The 15,175-nt window shown below is 51.3% G+C and overlaps 17 non-coding genes across 17 annotated transcripts; all 17 read right to left on the minus strand.

Annotated features, from left to right (window-relative positions):
• Positions 1 to 169: 169 nt before the first annotated feature.
• On the minus strand, positions 170 to 241 carry Trnae-cuc (transfer RNA glutamic acid (anticodon CUC)). Its single transcript has one exon. It is a non-coding gene; the product is annotated as a tRNA-Glu (tRNA).
• A 7,176-nt stretch (positions 242 to 7,417) lies between these two features.
• On the minus strand, positions 7,418 to 7,489 carry Trnah-gug (transfer RNA histidin (anticodon GUG)). The gene has a single exon. It is a non-coding gene; the product is annotated as a tRNA-His (tRNA).
• A 350-nt stretch (positions 7,490 to 7,839) lies between these two features.
• Positions 7,840 to 7,911, minus strand: Trnae-cuc (transfer RNA glutamic acid (anticodon CUC)). The gene has a single exon. It is a non-coding gene; the product is annotated as a tRNA-Glu (tRNA).
• Positions 7,912 to 8,355: 444 nt separating this feature from the next.
• Positions 8,356 to 8,437, minus strand: Trnal-uag (transfer RNA leucine (anticodon UAG)). The gene has a single exon. It is a non-coding gene; the product is annotated as a tRNA-Leu (tRNA).
• Positions 8,438 to 8,905: 468 nt separating this feature from the next.
• Trnah-gug (transfer RNA histidin (anticodon GUG)) lies at positions 8,906 to 8,977 on the minus strand. Its single transcript has one exon. It is a non-coding gene; the product is annotated as a tRNA-His (tRNA).
• A 350-nt stretch (positions 8,978 to 9,327) lies between these two features.
• Positions 9,328 to 9,399, minus strand: Trnae-cuc (transfer RNA glutamic acid (anticodon CUC)). Its single transcript has one exon. It is a non-coding gene; the product is annotated as a tRNA-Glu (tRNA).
• Positions 9,400 to 9,843: 444 nt separating this feature from the next.
• Positions 9,844 to 9,925, minus strand: Trnal-uag (transfer RNA leucine (anticodon UAG)). The gene has a single exon. It is a non-coding gene; the product is annotated as a tRNA-Leu (tRNA).
• A 468-nt stretch (positions 9,926 to 10,393) lies between these two features.
• On the minus strand, positions 10,394 to 10,465 carry Trnah-gug (transfer RNA histidin (anticodon GUG)). Its single transcript has one exon. It is a non-coding gene; the product is annotated as a tRNA-His (tRNA).
• A 350-nt stretch (positions 10,466 to 10,815) lies between these two features.
• On the minus strand, positions 10,816 to 10,887 carry Trnae-cuc (transfer RNA glutamic acid (anticodon CUC)). Its single transcript has one exon. It is a non-coding gene; the product is annotated as a tRNA-Glu (tRNA).
• A 444-nt stretch (positions 10,888 to 11,331) lies between these two features.
• Trnal-uag (transfer RNA leucine (anticodon UAG)) lies at positions 11,332 to 11,413 on the minus strand. The gene has a single exon. It is a non-coding gene; the product is annotated as a tRNA-Leu (tRNA).
• A 468-nt stretch (positions 11,414 to 11,881) lies between these two features.
• Trnah-gug (transfer RNA histidin (anticodon GUG)) lies at positions 11,882 to 11,953 on the minus strand. Its single transcript has one exon. It is a non-coding gene; the product is annotated as a tRNA-His (tRNA).
• A 375-nt stretch (positions 11,954 to 12,328) lies between these two features.
• On the minus strand, positions 12,329 to 12,400 carry Trnae-cuc (transfer RNA glutamic acid (anticodon CUC)). The gene has a single exon. It is a non-coding gene; the product is annotated as a tRNA-Glu (tRNA).
• A 444-nt stretch (positions 12,401 to 12,844) lies between these two features.
• On the minus strand, positions 12,845 to 12,926 carry Trnal-uag (transfer RNA leucine (anticodon UAG)). Its single transcript has one exon. It is a non-coding gene; the product is annotated as a tRNA-Leu (tRNA).
• A 468-nt stretch (positions 12,927 to 13,394) lies between these two features.
• Trnah-gug (transfer RNA histidin (anticodon GUG)) lies at positions 13,395 to 13,466 on the minus strand. Its single transcript has one exon. It is a non-coding gene; the product is annotated as a tRNA-His (tRNA).
• Positions 13,467 to 13,816: 350 nt separating this feature from the next.
• Positions 13,817 to 13,888, minus strand: Trnae-cuc (transfer RNA glutamic acid (anticodon CUC)). Its single transcript has one exon. It is a non-coding gene; the product is annotated as a tRNA-Glu (tRNA).
• A 444-nt stretch (positions 13,889 to 14,332) lies between these two features.
• On the minus strand, positions 14,333 to 14,414 carry Trnal-uag (transfer RNA leucine (anticodon UAG)). Its single transcript has one exon. It is a non-coding gene; the product is annotated as a tRNA-Leu (tRNA).
• A 468-nt stretch (positions 14,415 to 14,882) lies between these two features.
• Trnah-gug (transfer RNA histidin (anticodon GUG)) lies at positions 14,883 to 14,954 on the minus strand. The gene has a single exon. It is a non-coding gene; the product is annotated as a tRNA-His (tRNA).
• Between the last annotated feature and the right edge of the window lie 221 nt (positions 14,955 to 15,175).

Here is a 15,175-nt window from a genome sequence, read left to right on the forward strand (position 1 = left end):
GCAATGTCTTGCAGTCCTCCAAGCCTCTTGACTACAGACATGTGACTCGATAACAAGTGGACAGACGCAGCATCTCTCTCGCCGTCGGGTGTTGCCACGAATCATACTTAACGTGGCTTTCTGCACGAGTCGAGACAAGTCGCATAAGAGGAGCAACAAAAACGCGCATTTCCGGTACCGGGAATCGAACCCGGGCCTCCTGGGTGAGAGCCAGGTATCTTAGCCACTAGACTACACCGGATGACGGCGCCAGTGCTCCTCCAGCGAACGCAGCAACCACCCACGATTAACTGACGACAACTGTAAAAAATCCACTCTCGCACGCTATAGAACGGCATGCTCTGGACGCATATCGTGGAGACGAACGCCAGCAGTGATGAGAGCAAAAGGCGCCTACAAATCCTGCCGTTGCACCACGTACTGTTCTACGACAATTCACAAAGCAGACGCTCACGCCTTGTTGTGCTGTTTCCTTTGCGGGCAATGAGTGCATGTGACTTCGATGCAGGAATCATTACACGTTTGGCAGCAGTGGGATTGGAACCCACGCCTCCGAAGAGACTGGTGCCTGAAACCAGCGCCTCAGACCGCTCGGCCACGCTACCTACGCAACACGCGCGTCACATGAGCTGCGTCCTACTCCACGAGAACACACAGCAACGGCACAAAAATGAGACGCCAAAATTGGCAACTTTTTTTTTTTTTTTTTTTTTTTTTTTTTTTTTTTTTTTACGGGCCTCCCAACTCCCCTTATAGCCCGGCCTTGCGCTCTCCATAATTGCCGTCGTTGGCGAGCTTCGGTGGCTATACAATTAGTTGATGTAGCTCCCCCGACGACAGTGAACGTGAGTGTTCCCCCGTCGATCCAGATATTCCTGCGTAAGAGCAAGTAGTACCTCCGGCTGGTCCAATGGTCCAATACGTGGGAACATACATGCGAAAGGAAAAATGAATAAATCCCTCCAAATTAATGCAACGGAATGTATTGGTATACAGCTAACAGCACACATACGAGGAGAAAAAAAAGAAAATACTTTCCTAGAGAAACTAATAAATAAACAAGAACCTTAACTTCAAATTAAAGTAATTCGACCCGTGCGTCATTGTAAGCCATATCTGGAAAGCACCACATCAACCAACTTGAAACTGAAAAACGCCGATTGACCACCTCGGTCATTTCCACACGGCAGTAAAAAAAAGCACAAAGAAAGCACATAAAAAAAGGAACAATTGGTTAGGCAAGGCACAGACCGACAGGAAACTGCATGAAAGTACACAAAGTACAATGCTGCAAGAGAGGTCCGTGCCACTAATTAAAATAATGGAAATCAAAAAGCGTCCACCGCTGTAAGAAAAATAAAATAAGCAATAGAACATCGGCCACTCGATGATTAAACAAAAAAGAAAGGATGACGGAGAACTACGAAAGCATCAAGGTGCGCACGACAGTAAATTTCGTCGAGCAACGTATACACAACATGACGGAGACTTCAATTTAATATTTTCGTTACGTTACGTTCCTGTCTAAATCTGTTCACTTCATGGACGGTACAGGGAAACTATATATAAGGAATTAATCAGAATCAAGAATAATTTAAACTCTTGTTGAATACATGAGACAGAGCAGCATTCAAAAAATTGGAAAAAGTCTCTTGATAAGTTGCACGGACGCGTTCGGTAGTATGTTCAGTCCAAAGGTAAGTAAGGAAGTCCAGTTTATCAGTCAATCCGAGAGAAAACATAGAATGAATAGTGTGTCCAATGATCCAAATCGTGGCATTGCGTTTGGCTACAGGGTAAGCCTTACACTGCGGCACTATGGCGTCGATCGCGGTCACATGATGCGTAGCCACTCTGTTAATCAAGCGTATCATATCACGTGCAGTGTCCCAAACAGCGCTGAATTTGCGACACACAAAGCGATGTTCAAGAGTGTCCTCTTCAACGCACATTTCACAAGCACTGGACCGGATAAGATGGATGGACTGTAATTTTGAGTTCGTCGAAATTGTACGATTCACTAGTTTATACCACGTCGCACGTACTTCGGCCGGGACGACCTTAGATGAAATGTTTTTCCACACGCTATCCCAGTCGTACTGCGGCAGCCGTCGTTCCCATTTATTCTTCGATGGATTCCCGCGAAGTGCTCGTATGATATCACTGACCGTGCGTCCACTGACATAGCTGCTAACAACGTAACTACCATAAAGGTAGAAGTGGCGCACATAATTTACCGTATAAGGAACATCAGAAACAAAAACTGGAGCAGCCACCGAATGTGGTCGATATTTGGCAAACAGAACCGCCGTCACACTACGAGGCCCTTTTTCAACCACCGCAGTAGTCCTTCGAAAGAACAACGCCGCACATTTGGCGTGGAGATCAACCAGACCCAGCCCCCCCTCCGTCACGCTCAAAGTGCACGTGTCCATGGACACCTTAAAAATATTGCCTTTCCACAACAGCCAGTAGACGGCGTGTTTGATGGCACGTTCAAGTTTTTTCGGCAATGGCAGAATCTGGGCCAAGTACCACGCTTTGGCAAGTACACAGGTATTTATGAGGAATACTTTTTCGCCAAGCGCCAGATTCCTGACAGCGTGGATTTTCGCCAGCGCACGAATCTGATGAAGCGTCGTGCGCCAGTTTAGCGCCGCCATCCGTTGGACGTCGTCCGTCAGAACAATGCCCAGAACTTTGTACTGCTGTTTAATACAGTACCAGTGACGGTGGACAGCACGCATGCGCGGCGTGAGGGGGAGTAGAGCCGTCTTATTAGTACTGACGACCGCCCCAGTCGCTGCCTCAAACTGTTTCAGAGCACTGTACAGCCTATCGATGTCACCCGGCTGTTCAATAAACACCCCCAAATCATCAGCATAGGCCTTGCAGATTAGGTGCTCGTCACCCACTCTGATGCCCCGACATTCATGGCAAATGGAACGAAGGAGAGGGTCTAAAGCTAAGGCATACAGGCCCATCGAGAGAGGGCAGCCTTGACGCACAGAACGCCTTATTTGTATCGTATCACTGAGGTGGCCATTAATGCTAACGCGTGACGTGGCATTGCGCAAAAAATTTTGAATCAGCCGTGTAAACTTCAGCCCGAAACCCATTCTGGTCATGACTTTCTGTAAATAAAAATGACTTATTCGATCAAATGCATTTTTAAAATCTACTAATAAAATTCCAGCAGTCCGCACCCTGGCGCTTTTGACATATCCTATACAGTCTCTATATGCCAAAATAGCATCGAAGATAGTTCGATCTCGTACAGCGCACGTCTGATTTTCACTGAGAACTTTCGGCAGAACTTGCTTCATCCTAATTGCGACACACCGTGCCACAATTTTGTAATCCGAGTTTAACAAAGTTATAGGGCGGACATTGTCAATGCTCGGCACAGCTGTGGTTTTCGGAACGAGGGCAATACAGCCCTCTTCAAATTCTGCCGGTATAGCAATGCCGTTTTGAATGTCATTGGCAACTGCAAGTAGAGTATCGCTCAGAACATTAAAAAACTTGAGATAAAATTCTACTGGTATCCCATCTACACCGGGAGATTTCCCCCGCGGACTGCCGTGAACAGCCTCCCTTAGTTCCTCAAGAGTAAAGGTTGCGTTAAGATGAGCCCTATCGGTGCGGCTCAAAACATTTGGCGTCTGTTGCAATAGCCACCGCATCGCGCCAGGAATCACAGCGACATCGTTGAAAAGAGACGCAAAGTGCTCAGAAATTTCCCGTTCAATTTGGCCCACGTCAGAGGTTTTTGTACCGTCACGTGTGATCCAAGTATCAATGCGTAACTTCGCGCGCCTCCTTCTCTCCCTATTTAGATGGTACACAGATAACGCCTCCCCGTCCACGACACCCACCGGCTGACTTCGAATAACCGGGCCGTCACATTTCTGCCTCAGCTCGTGGAACAGTTTGGCCTTAAATTGCTTGAGAGTAGGAAGAAGTTCGGGCTGGGCTGTAACTCGCTGGGCGAGATCACGCAGACAACTCTGATAAAAACGCGCTGTCTCACGACGCCAATGAGCAGCTTCACGGCTAAAATTAATTAAAAATGCCCTTATAGCCGGCTTAGCAACCTTCACCCACCACTCAAGAGTGCTGCGTGCTGCAGGCTTGGCCTGCAAGACGCTTTGCCACATGACCGTAAACTGTCGATTAAAATGTACATCACTTAAAAGGCTGCAGTTAAACTTCCACAACGTCTTCCGACGAGGAATACGGGGAAGAGATAAAATGAGTCGACATACATAAGCACAGTGATCAGAAAAAAGAACTGGATGAACTTCTGCCTCTAAAACATTAGTCACAAGCGGGGACGACACATAAATCCTGTCAAGACGACTATGGCCCGTGGGATAAAAATAGGTAAACTCCGTTGTGTGAGGGTGGAGCACACGCCACGTATCTCGGAGCCGGAGTCCATCAACTAGAGCAGAAAGTCCCGGACACCTATTGGGTCTAGGCTCCTGGTCCCTGTCTTCTATAACAGCATTAAAATCTCCCCCAACAACTAAGTTGTCCCGATTGCGGTGAAGAAAATAACAGAAGTCCTGAGAATAAAATCTGTTCCTTGCAGGCGTGCTACCAGAAGGGGCATAAACATTAACAAAAACAAAACCATTAACAGTACACGCAATAGCACGGCCATCCGGCAAACATTCAATACCTTGTACGTCATGACCAGAACGGACTAAAATCACCGTGCCTGTTCCTTCCAATGACACTACGTTATCAATAACAATAAAATCTGTAAAAGTAGCAAAAAACGACAAGGCGTCACGCGTAACCTCTTGTAGAAATGCTATGTGACAATTATTGGCACGTAAAAAGGCGTGCAGGGCGGACACCTTGTACTGACTACGCATCTTGTTTACATTGACAGTAACAACATTCCACTGACGTGGATCAGACGCCATTCGGAGATAAAAAAAAAACACAAAAGAAACAAACAGACAACAGGAAAACCTGCATCACCAATTAAAATGTGTGCCGCAGAATTAGACAGGTTATGCACGGGTTGAAGTCCCGTCATCCGTTTCCTCCACATCCGCCGACCAATCCAGCCGGTCACGGGGAGGAGGGGGCTCGGGCACGCCGGCAAACTCCATAGGCGCGTCTGCCGTAGATCTGGACACCGCCGTGGGGGAGGAAGCTAAGGAAGGTGTCGACCCAGGGTCACGCACAGACGTATGAGTGCGCCGAGGGTGTGGGTCGCCAGATTTCCGTTTGACAGGCATTTGAGCAGACGGCACAGCGTCCATGGCCAAGTCAACGTCCGTTTCGGAACCCTGCGTGCGCAAAATATCTTTAAGCCGGCGAACAGCCACGTCACGCTTACTGTCGGCAGGGGTGGTTTTCTTTACCGGCTGACTACGAGAAATGTGTCGTTGCTGGCCACGGCCTGACGTCGACGCCGGCTGGGGCGCAACTTCAACACGCTGCGGGGTCCGCTGCGAACCTTGCGGTGTCGGTTGGGACTGGGACGGCACGACGGCCCGACGGACCGGAGACGGGCTGCGAACCCGTCCGGAAGAAAACCCTGATTCCAATCGACCAGAAGTACTGGCACAACGCAAACGTCGAGGGTTGCTAGTGCCGGCAGTATTCCGCTCGCGTCGCGATTTGGGGGCCTCTGGAAGCGAAAAACTCTCGTGGCGGTGGCCAGTAACATGGTCGGAAGTATCCACACTCGCGGACGCAGCACGCGTGGGGAACACAGGGGCGGGGTCTGATCCTGACAGCGTCACAGCTCCCACGACCGAGTCCGATACTGCCACAGAGCTTACTGAGGGAGCGGATGCTAATACTGATGGCGTCTCAACAACCAGAGCAGACAATGAAGCCGTACGTAACGCAGCTTCATTGACGAGGCTAGATTCTGTGAATGGCACGCGTTCCGGAACGAGTACCGACACTGTGTGTTGCTCGCTAACGGAAGCGTCCTACGACGCAGTCACATTTTCCGAAAGAGAACTAACAGTCACTTCCGACACAACGCTATGTATTGGCAAACAGGGTGAGGTGTCCATTTCAGTAGCGTCCGCCGAGACGGCGGTTTCCTCAGCGCGTCGCGCGTCGCGGGGGGTGGGACCAATGGCGACTGCTGCCCACGTCATCTCGTCTTGACTACTACCACGTGGCAGCTGTACCGGCCGCCTACGCACAGGACAGTCCTGCCGGAAATGACCAGTACTATTACAAAAAGAACACGTCTGGGGCTGACCGCTGTACGTTATGAAAGCGCGTTGTCCTTTAATATAAACAAAAGAAGGAATATGTTTCTTCACTATCATTTTTACACTACGGATACCGTTATCCACTTGAAAAAGATAAGCAGCTGACCATTTTTCCTTTGACACCGACAAAACAGTGTCATAAGGCGTCAAAGCACTCGAAATCGTTTCGTTCCGCATTTCAAACGGTAGATTGAAAACACGCACTGTCCGTATACCAAAACCAGCATTAGACAACACAACATTACTAATTCTGCCATCAAAGTGCTTAAATTGTCGCACACCGTCATTGGCCGTTACAAGAGTGTCACACATTTCGGGAGTTGGCAACTTCAAAAACAAAGAGTTCAAAAAGGAATCCAATTGCAAACCAAGAACGTCACTGTCCGTTAAGTTCAAATCCTCGCGAAGCCATTTATGAATTTCGAAAGCGGACGGCCGAATTACCGATCGATCAAAGGCGCACTGAATGTTATTCTGACGATCCTCGGAATCACCGTGATCCATTGTACTCACTTCACTAAAAAGTACAGCACAGATGAAAAACCGCGCCGCGAAGCAACCGCCGCCGCCGCCACGAAGCACCCGTAAACACCGCCCGACACGCCGGAGCGAGCGCGCGATGTGTTCGGGCCCACGACTCCGAAGAGACTGGTGCCTAAAACCAGCGCCTTAGACCGCTCGGCCACGTTACCCTTGGAACAGCGGCGGCAAAACGTTCCCTTTGTACTACAAAGATCACTTCGAAAAGGAAGTATCTTGGCAATCGCCGTGCCATGTATTTTCACTGCTCTCCCACTGGAAGCGTCTCTTTAGGCCACCCACAACAAGAAAATGCCGTGCCCGCCATATGGTAGCGACGCCACTTGTCTGTAGCTGTCGTAGTTAAGGAGACAGCATCAAGAGACGTTTTCGTGCCGTGACCAGGTTTCGAACCTGGGCTTTCCGTAACCACTAAAGTATCATAGCTGTACCTGTCAGGGGCGGAGCTAGAATGCTCCATGTAACAAACATATGTGAGCTCAAGGAGGTTACACTTGTGATGAAGTGGTAGTACAAACTGCGGCCTGCGGAACACGAGTGAAAAACCAAGAAAGCACTGTGATTTCGTGTACTCGTGCACTATCGTCAATGCAACGGCAGCAAGGAAAAACTTTCAAAATTGCCGTGACCAGGATTCGAACCTGGGTTATTGCGGCCACAACGCAATGTCCTAACCACTAGACGATCACGGCCACGGAGGCGCCCGCCAGAGCAGCTGGCGGGAATGCAAGTGGCGGTACACAGCAAAGCCCAGCCCACAGTGTCACGCCACAGCAGTGTCAGACACGTTCTCCATCACATGTATACAAACAAATGAACGTGCCTGCGCTGTCGGGACACTAACTACAGTGGTTAGCTGCATTCACCTCCGTGGCAATGTCTTGCAGTCCTCCAAGCCTCTTGACTACAGACATGTGACTCGATAACAAGTGGACAGACGCAGCATCTCTCTCGCCGTCGGGTGTTGCCACGAATCATACTTAACGTGGCTTTCTGCACGAGTCGAGACAAGTCGCATAAGAGGAGCAACCAAAACGCGCATTTCCGGTACCGGGAATCGAACCCGGGCCTCCTGGGTGAGAGCCAGGTATCCTAGCCACTAGACTACACCGGATGACGGCGCCAGTGCTCCTCCAGCGAACGCAGCAACCACCCACGATTAACTGACGACAACTGTAAAAAATCCACTCTCGCACGCTATAGAACGGCATGCTCTGGACGCATATCGTGGAGACGAACGCCAGCAGTGATGAGAGCAAAAGGCGCCTACAAATCCTGCCGTTGCACCACGTACTGTTCTACGACAATTCACGAAGCAGACGCTCACGCCTTGTTGTGCTGTTTCCTTTGCGGGCAATGAGTGCATGTGACTTCGATGCAGGAAACATTACACGTTTGGCAGCAGTGGGATTGGAACCCACGCCTCCGAAGAGACTGGTGCCTGAAACCAGCGCCTCAGACCGCTCGGCCACGCTACCTACGCAACACGCGCGTCACATGAGCTGCGTCCTACTCCACGAGAACACACAGCAACGGCACAAAAATGAGACGCCAAAATTGGCAACTGTGGGATTCGAACCCACGCCTCCGAAGAGACTGGTGCCTAAAACCAGCGCCTTAGACCGCTCGGCCACGTTACCCTTGGAACAGCGGCGGCAAAACGTTCCCTTTGTACTACAAAGATCACTTCGAAAAGGAAGTATCTTGGCAATCGCCGTGCCATGTATTTTCACTGCTCTCCCACTGGAAGCGTCTCCTTAGGCCACCCACAACAAGAAAATGCCGTGCCCGCCATATGGTAGCGACGCCACTTGTCTGTAGCTGTCGTAGTTAAGGAGACAAGATCAAGAGACGTTTTCGTGCCGTGACCAGGTTTCGAACCTGGGCTTTCCGTAACCACTAAAGTATCATAGCTGTACCTGTCAGGGGCGGAGCTAGAATGCTCCATGTAACAAACATATGTGAGCTCAAGGAGGTTACACTTGTGATGAAGTGGTAGTACAAACTGCGGCCTGCGGAACACGAGTGAAAAACCAAGAAAGCACTGTGATTTCGTGTACTCGTGCACTATCGTCAATGCAACGGCAGCAAGGAAAAACTTTCAAAATTGCCGTGACCAGGATTCGAACCTGGGTTATTGCGGCCACAACGCAATGTCCTAACCACTAGACGATCACGGCCACGGAGGCGCCCGCCAGAGCAGCTGGCGGGAATGCAAGTGGCGGTACACAGCAAAGCCCAGCCCACAGTGTCACGCCACAGCAGTGTCAGACACGTTCTCCATCACATGTATACAAACAAATGAACGTGCCTGCGCTGTCGGGACACTAACTACAGTGGTTAGCTGCATTCACCTCCGTGGCAATGTCTTGCAGTCCTCCAAGCCTCTTGACTACAGACATGTGACTCGATAACAAGTGGACAGACGCAGCATCTCTCTCGCCGTCGGGTGTTGCCACGAATCATACTTAACGTGGCTTTCTGCACGAGTCGAGACAAGTCGCATAAGAGGAGCAACAAAAACGCGCATTTCCGGTACCGGGAATCGAACCCGGGCCTCCTGGGTGAGAGCCAGGTATCCTAGCCACTAGACTACACCGGATGACGGCGCCAGTGCTCCTCCAGCGAACGCAGCAACCACCCACGATTAACTGACGACAACTGTAAAAAATCCACTCTCGCACGCTATAGAACGGCATGCTCTGGACGCATATCGTGGAGACGAACGCCAGCAGTGATGAGAGCAAAAGGCGCCTACAAATCCTGCCGTTGCACCACGTACTGTTCTACGACAATTCACGAAGCAGACGCTCACGCCTTGTTGTGCTGTTTCCTTTGCGGGCAATGAGTGCATGTGACTTCGATGCAGGAATCATTACACGTTTGGCAGCAGTGGGATTGGAACCCACGCCTCCGAAGAGACTGGTGCCTGCAACCAGCGCCTCAGACCGCTCGGCCACGCTACCTACGCAACACGCGCGTCACATGAGCTGCGTCCTACTCCACGAGAACACACAGCAACGGCACAAAAATGAGACGCCAAAATTGGCAACTGTGGGATTCGAACCCACGCCTCCGAAGAGACTGGTGCCTAAAACCAGCGCCTTAGACCGCTCGGCCACGTTACCCTTGGAACAGCGGCGGCAAAACGTTCCCTTTGTACTACAAAGATCACTTCGAAAAGGAAGTATCTTGGCAATCGCCGTGCCATGTATTTTCACTGCTCTCCCACTGGAAGCGTCTCTTTAGGCCACCCACAACAAGAAAATGCCGTGCCCGCCATATGGTAGCGACGCCACTTGTCTGTAGCTGTCGTAGTTAAGGAGACAGCATCAAGAGACGTTTTCGTGCCGTGACCAGGTTTCGAACCTGGGCTTTCCGTAACCACTAAAGTATCATAGCTGTACCTGTCAGGGGCGGAGCTAGAATGCTCCATGTAACAAACATATGTGAGCTCAAGGAGGTTACACTTGTGATGAAGTGGTAGTACAAACTGCGGCCTGCGGAACACGAGTGAAAAACCAAGAAAGCACTGTGATTTCGTGTACTCGTGCACTATCGTCAATGCAACGGCAGCAAGGAAAAACTTTCAAAATTGCCGTGACCAGGATTCGAACCTGGGTTATTGCGGCCACAACGCAATGTCCTAACCACTAGACGATCACGGCCACGGAGGCGCCCGCCAGAGCAGCTGGCGGGAATGCAAGTGGCGGTACACAGCAAAGCCCAGCCCACAGTGTCACGCCACAGCAGTGTCAGACACGTTCTCCATCACATGTATACAAACAAATGAACGTGCCTGCGCTGTCGGGACACTAACTACAGTGGTTAGCTGCATTCACCTCCGTGGCAATGTCTTGCAGTCCTCCAAGCCTCTTGACTACAGACATGTGACTCGATAACAAGTGGACAGACGCAGCATCTCTCTCGCCGTCGGGTGTTGCCACGAATCATACTTAACGTGGCTTTCTGCACGAGTCGAGACAAGTCGCATAAGAGGAGCAACAAAAACGCGCATTTCCGGTACCGGGAATCGAACCCGGGCCTCCTGGGTGAGAGCCAGGTATCCTAGCCACTAGACTACACCGGATGACGGCGCCAATGCTCCTCCAGCGAACGCAGCAACCACTCACGATTAACTGACGACAACTGTAAAAAATCCACTCTCGCACGCTATAGAACGGCATGTTCTGGACGCATATCGTGGAGACGAACGCCAGCAGTGATGAGAGCAAAAGGCGCCTACAAATCCTGCCGTTGCACCACGTACTGTTCTACGACAATTCACGAAGCAGACGCTCACGCCTTGTTGTGCTGTTTCCTTTGCGGGCAATGAGTGCATGTGACTTCGATGCAGGAAACATTACACGTTTGGCAGCAGTGGGATTGGAACCCACGCCTCCGAAGAGACTGGTGCCTGAAACCAGCGCCTCAGACCGCTCGGCCACGCTACCTACGCAACACGCGCGTCACATGAGCTGCGTCCTACTCCACGAGAACACACAGCAACGGCACAAAAATGAGACGCCAAAATTGGCAACGGTGGGATTCGAACCCACGCCTCCGAAGAGACTGGTGCCTAAAACCAGCGCCTTAGACCGCTCGGCCACGTTACCCTTGGAACAGCGGCGGCAAAACGTTCCCTTTGTACTACAAAGATCACTTCGAAAAGGAAGTATCTTGGCAATCGCCGTGCCATGTATTTTCACTGCTCTCCCACTGGAAGCGTCTCTTTAGGCCACCCACAACAAGAAAATGCCGTGCCCGCCATATGGTAGCGACGCCACTTGTCTGTAGCTGTCGTAGTTAAGGAGACAGCATCAAGAGACGTTTTCGTGCCGTGACCAGGTTTCGAACCTGGGCTTTCCGTAACCACTAAAGTATCATAGCTGTACCTGTCAGGGGCGGAGCTAGAATGCTCCATGTAACAAACATATGTGAGCTCAAGGAGGTTACACTTGTGATGAAGTGGTAGTACAAACTGCGGCCTGCGGAACACGAGTGAAAAACCAAGAAAGCACTGTGATTTCGTGTACTCGTGCACTATCGTCAATGCAACGGCAGCAAGGAAAAACTTTCAAAATTGCCGTGACCAGGATTCGAACCTGGGTTATTGCGGCCACAACGCAATGTCCTAACCACTAGACGAACACGGCCACGGAGGCGCCCGCCAGAGCAGCTGGCGGGAATGCAAGTGGCGGTACACAGCAAAGCCCAGCCCACAGTGTCACGCCACAGCAGTGTCAGACACGTTCTCCATCACATGTATACAAACAAATGAACGTGCCTGCGCTGTCGGGACACTAACTACAGTGGTTAGCTGCATTCACCTCCGTGGCAATGTCTTGCAGTCCTCCAAGCCTCTTGACTACAGACATGTGACTCGATAACAAGTGGACAGACGCAGCATCTCTCTCGCCGTCGGGTGTTGCCACGAATCGTACTTAACGTGGCTTTCTGCACGCGTCAGCGTAGCGTCAGTCGAGCAAAGTCGAGACAAGTCGCATAAGAGGAGCAACAAAAACGCGCATTTCCGGTACCGGGAATCGAACCCGGGCCTCCTGGGTGAGAGCCAGGTATCCTAGCCACTAGACTACACCGGATGACGGCGCCAGTGCTCCTCCAGCGAACGCAGCAACCACCCACGATTAACTGACGACAACTGTAAAAAATCCACTCTCGCACGCTATAGAACGGCATGCTCTGGACGCATATCGTGGAGACGAACGCCAGCAGTGATGAGAGCAAAAGGCGCCTACAAATCCTGCCGTTGCACCACGTACTGTTCTACGACAATTCACGAAGCAGACGCTCACGCCTTGTTGTGCTGTTTCCTTTGCGGGCAATGAGTGCATGTGACTTCGATGCAGGAATCATTACACGTTTGGCAGCAGTGGGATTGGAACCCACGCCTCCGAAGAGACTGGTGCCTGCAACCAGCGCCTCAGACCGCTCGGCCACGCTACCTACGCAACACGCGCGTCACATGAGCTGCGTCCTACTCCACGAGAACACACAGGAACGGCACAAAAATGAGACGCCAAAATTGGCAACTGTGGGATTCGAACCCACGCCTCCGAAGAGACTGGTGCCTAAAACCAGCGCCTTAGACCGCTCGGCCACGTTACCCTTGGAACAGCGGCGGCAAAACGTTCCCTTTGTACTACAAAGATCACTTCGAAAAGGAAGTATCTTGGCAATCGCCGTGCCATGTATTTTCACTGCTCTCCCACTGGAAGCGTCTCTTTAGGCCACCCACAACAAGAAAATGCCGTGCCCGCCATATGGTAGCGACGCCACTTGTCTGTAGCTGTCGTAGTTAAGGAGACAGCATCAAGAGACGTTTTCGTGCCGTGACCAGGTTTCGAACCTGGGCTTTCCGTAACCACTAAAGTATCATAGCTGTACCTGTCAGGGGCGGAGCTAGAATGCTCCATGTAACAAACATATGTGAGCTCAAGGAGGTTACACTTGTGATGAAGTGGTAGTACAAACTGCGGCCTGCGGAACACGAGTGAAAAACCAAGAAAGCACTGTGATTTCGTGTACTCGTGCACTATCGTCAATGCAACGGCAGCAAGGAAAAACTTTCAAAATTGCCGTGACCAGGATTCGAACCTGGGTTATTGCGGCCACAACGCAATGTCCTAACCACTAGACGATCACGGCCACGGAGGCGCCCGCCAGAGCAGCTGGCGGGAATGCAAGTGGCGGTACACAGCAAAGCCCAGCCCACAGTGTCACGCCACAGCAGTGTCAGACACGTTCTCCATCACATGTATACAAACAAATGAACGTGCCTGCGCTGTCGGGACACTAACTACAGTGGTTAGCTGCATTCACCTCCGTGGCAATGTCTTGCAGTCCTCCAAGCCTCTTGACTACAGACATGTGACTCGATAACAAGTGGACAGACGCAGCATCTCTCTCGCCGTCGGGTGTTGCCACGAATCATACTTAACGTGGCTTTCTGCACGAGTCGAGACAAGTCGCATAAGAGGAGCAACAAAAACGCGCATTTCCGGTACCGGGAATCGAACCCGGGCCTCCTGGGTGAGAGCCAGGTATCCTAGCCACTAGACTACACCGGATGACGGCGCCAGTGCTCCTCCAGCGAACGCAGCAACCACCCACGATTAACTGACGACAACTGTAAAAAATCCACTCTCGCACGCTATAGAACGGCATGCTCTGGACGCATATCGTGGAGACGAACGCCAGCAGTGATGAGAGCAAAAGGCGCCTACAAATCCTGCCGTTGCACCACGTACTGTTCTACGACAATTCACGAAGCAGACGCTCACGCCTTGTTGTGCTGTTTCCTTTGCGGGCAATGAGTGCATGTGACTTCGATGCAGGAATCATTACACGTTTGGCAGCAGTGGGATTGGAACCCACGCCTCCGAAGAGACTGGTGCCTGCAACCAGCGCCTCAGACCGCTCGGCCACGCTACCTACGCAACACGCGCGTCACATGAGCTGCGTCCTACTCCACGAGAACACACAGGAACGGCACAAAAATGAGACGCCAAAATTGGCAACTGTGGGATTCGAACCCACGCCTCCGAAGAGACTGGTGCCTAAAACCAGCGCCTTAGACCGCTCGGCCACGTTACCCTTGGAACAGCGGCGGCAAAACGTTCCCTTTGTACTACAAAGATCACTTCGAAAAGGAAGTATCTTGGCAATCGCCGTGCCATGTATTTTCACTGCTCTCCCACTGGAAGCGTCTCTTTAGGCCACCCACAACAAGAAAATGCCGTGCCCGCCATATGGTAGCGACGCCACTTGTCTGTAGCTGTCGTAGTTAAGGAGACAGCATCAAGAGACGTTTTCGTGCCGTGACCAGGTTTCGAACCTGGGCTTTCCGTAACCACTAAAGTATCATAGCTGTACCTGTCAGGGGCGGAGCTAGAATGCTCCATGTAACAAACATATGTGAGCTCAAGGAGGTTACACTTGTGATGAAGTGGTAGTACAAACTGCGGCCTGCGGAACACGAGTGAAAAACCAAGAAAGCACTGTGATTTCGTGTACTCGTGCACTATCGTCAATGCAACGGCAGCAAGGAAAAACTTTCAAAATTGCCGTGACCAGGATTCGAACCTGGGTTATTGCGGCCACAACGCAATGTCCTAACCACTAGACGATCACGGCCACGGAGGCGCCCGCCAGAGCAGCTGGCGGGAATGCAAGTGGCGGTACACAGCAAAGCCCAGCCCACAGTGTCACGCCACAGCAGTGTCAGACACGTTCTCCATCACATGTATACAAACAAATGAACGTGCCTGCGCTGTCGGGACACTAACTACAGTGGTTAGCTGCATTCACCTCCGTGGCAATGTCTTGCAGTCCTCCAAGCCTCTTGACTACAGACA

The sequence above is a fragment of the Schistocerca cancellata genome, chromosome 1 (genome assembly GCF_023864275.1).
Source record: "Schistocerca cancellata isolate TAMUIC-IGC-003103 chromosome 1, iqSchCanc2.1, whole genome shotgun sequence".
In the NCBI taxonomy this organism is placed as follows: Eukaryota; Metazoa; Arthropoda; class Insecta; order Orthoptera; family Acrididae; genus Schistocerca; species Schistocerca cancellata.